The 2,833-nt window shown below is 56.3% G+C and overlaps 1 long non-coding RNA gene across 1 annotated transcript in view; it reads left to right on the top strand.

Moving 5' to 3' along the window:
* The first annotated feature begins 934 nt into the window (after window positions 1-934).
* Window positions 935-2,833, top strand: part of LOC121015146 (uncharacterized) — a 17,521-nt gene continuing 15,622 nt past the window's right edge. The window contains exon 1 of the long non-coding RNA XR_005783659.1: window positions 935-1,047. This is a non-coding gene — a long non-coding RNA (uncharacterized LOC121015146). The remainder of the gene's footprint in view (window positions 1,048-2,833) is intronic.

Raw genomic sequence — 2,833 nt, 5'->3', positions numbered from 1 at the left:
AGAATGATGCCCCCCAGAGATGTGCACACCCTGACCCCCAGAGCCTTGGAAAATGTTCCCTTCCGCAGCGTAGGGGGCCCTGCAGACGTGACTACGGGAAGGACCTTGCGACAGAGGGGGGTCTCTCTGGCTGATCGGGTGGGCCCAGCGTCATCACAGGGGTCTTACAGGAGGGAGGCGGGAGGGTCAGAGTCAGGGAGAGACGTGAAGGTGTGGGGTGTGGGAGCAGGGGTCGCAGAGGAGGGATGCGGGCGCTGGCTGGGCTGGTGCGGGAGGGGCCGGGAGCCCATAAACGCGGCAGCCGAAGAGCCTCCGGAAGGACCCAGCCCTGAGGACGTTCCAGACTCGCGACCTCCCGAGCTGTAAGAGGATGGTACCCGCTGCTCGAAGCCGCTGAGGTTGTGGTGGCTGCTGCAGACAGGGGACGGCCACTCGTCCTGCTGTGGGCTGCCGCGAGGCCCGGGGCCCAGTAGGAAGGCAGCCCGGCTCCAGGCAAATGACAGGTGTGTCGCGACATTTCCCGTAGGGACCTGGGGAGTCCTACCCGGTAAGGGCCCTGGACACATGCACAACCTTGCTCTGTGTGCCCGTGGATGTTCGGTAAATCTCAGGCTCCCCGTCCCCTCCCCCACTTGCAGGGACGGCGCGTCGTGGCCCCAGGACCGTGCGCCCCCTCAGGCTGCCACATGGGCCTCGCCGGCGTGGGGCTAAGAGGCGGGCCGGGCCGGAGTGGGAAGGTGCTGGATGCCGGCCGCTCCTCTCCGAGCTCCTGGGGGGTTGGGCAGCCGGGCCCCCGGCCGGCCGTCAGCACGCAGGCCACCGTGTCCCCGGCACCCTCCGAAAGCTGTCCCCTCTGGCCTCTCACAGGGACGTTCGTCTCGGCCTTCGCCGTCCTCTGCGGAGCCCGCACCGACCTCCCGGACAGGCACGTGTGCTGCGTCTTCTGGCTCAACATCGCGGCGGCCCTCATCCAGACCCTCACGGCCATCGTCATGGTGGGCTGGATCATGAGCATCTTCTGGGGCATGGACATGGTCATCCTCGCCAGTGAGTAGCCCGCCAGCGCCCTGCTTTCTGGGGCGGGGGCCGGGATTCGGGGGGAGGGGGCAGGCGCCGAATGGTCTGGGCGGCTGTGATCCTGCGGGGTGTTGGCGCTTTGCAGGCAGGCCCGCCCCTCCCTGGAGCCCGGTGCTCAGGAGGGCTCACGGGTGTCCTCGTCACTGGAGTCTGCAGCTCCCTGGCACAGGGGACCCTCCCCACGCGCCCGGCCCAATGCCTGCAGGGAATCCTGAGTGCAGACAGGCAGAGACCCGGGCCAGAGGGCGTGAGCAAGAAAGACAGAGCTGCTCATCAGCTCAGACGCATCGGCCTCCTCTTTATCAAGGAAGCAGCCCCGGAGGACCCTGAGTGGCCGGGGCGTGGCCCGCGTGAGCTGAGGTCCCCGTGCCTGGCATCCCGTCTCCATCCTGCAGTTTTCCAGAAAGAAGGAAAGCCTTCCTGGCATCTCTGCCCACGGGACGCCCTGTGACTGTGGCGTGTGTGTTGTTTCGTTGGACAGCCAGGACAGCACGATTTGCCTCCTCCTTGGGATCTCAGCGTTGCTCGTTGTGCTGCGTGAACCCTTGCCGATCATTTGGCCCGTACTTGGTGCAGACACAAAACTGTTGTGCGCGAGTGCTTAATGTTACAAGGTCAAGTTTACCAAAAGTGACTTGATGAACCTTTAAAAAATAACTTGGCAATATGCCTGGAGATAAACCTAACCGAAGAGGTGAAAAATCGATACGCTGAAAACCATAGAAAGCTTATGAAAGAAATCGAAAACGAGACACCCCCCAAGATGGAAAAGCGTTCCATGCTCCTGGATTAGAAGAACAAATATTGTTAAAATGTCGATACTCCCCAGAGCAGTCTACATATTCAATGCGATCCCTATCAAAGTAACACCAGCATTCTTCACAGAGCTAGAACAAACAATCCTAAAATGTGTATGGAACCAGAAAAGACCCCAAATAGAGAAAGCAACCTTGAAAAAGAAAACCAAAGCAGGAGGCATCACAATCCCGGACGTCAGGCTGTGTTACAAAGCTGTCATCATCAAGACGCTGGCACAAAAAGGGACACACAGATCAATGGAAGAGAATAGAGAACCCAGAAACGAACCCACAAACCTATGGCCAACTAATCTTTGACAAAGCAGGAAAGAATATGCAGTGGAAAAAAGACTCTTCAGCAAGTGGTGCTGGGAAAACTGGACAGCGACACAAAGAAAAATGAACCTGGGCCACTTTCTTACATCATACACAACAATAAACTCAAAATGGATGAAAGACCTCAATGTAAGACAGAAAGCCATCAAAATCCTCGCGGAGAAAGCAGGCAAAAAACCTCTTTGATCCTGGCCGCAGCAACTTCTTACTCAACCCGTCTCCAAAGGCAAGGGAAATAAAAGCCAAAATGAACTACTGGGACCTCATCAACATAAAAAGCTTCTGCACAGCGAAGGAAACAATCCGCAAAACTAAAAGGCAACCGACAGACTGGGAGAAGATATTTGCAAATGACATATCAGATAAAGGGTTAGTATCCAACATCTACAAAGAACTTATCAAACTCAACAGCCAAAAAACAAATAATCCAGTGAAGAAACGGGCAAAAGACATGAATAGACACTTCTTCCAAGGAGACATCCAGATGGCCAACCGACCCATGAAAGAATGCTCAACGTCACTCATCATCAGGGAAATACAAATCAAAACCACAATGAGATACCACCTTACACCTGTCAGACTAACGTTAACAACTCAGGAACAGCAGATGTTGGCGAGGATGC

Source organism: Herpailurus yagouaroundi, unplaced genomic scaffold (assembly GCF_014898765.1).
Source record: "Herpailurus yagouaroundi ecotype Mexico unplaced genomic scaffold, PumYag 205, whole genome shotgun sequence".
In the NCBI taxonomy this organism is placed as follows: domain Eukaryota; kingdom Metazoa; phylum Chordata; class Mammalia; order Carnivora; family Felidae; genus Herpailurus; species Herpailurus yagouaroundi.
This window is presented reverse-complemented; position numbering and strand designations above follow the sequence as displayed.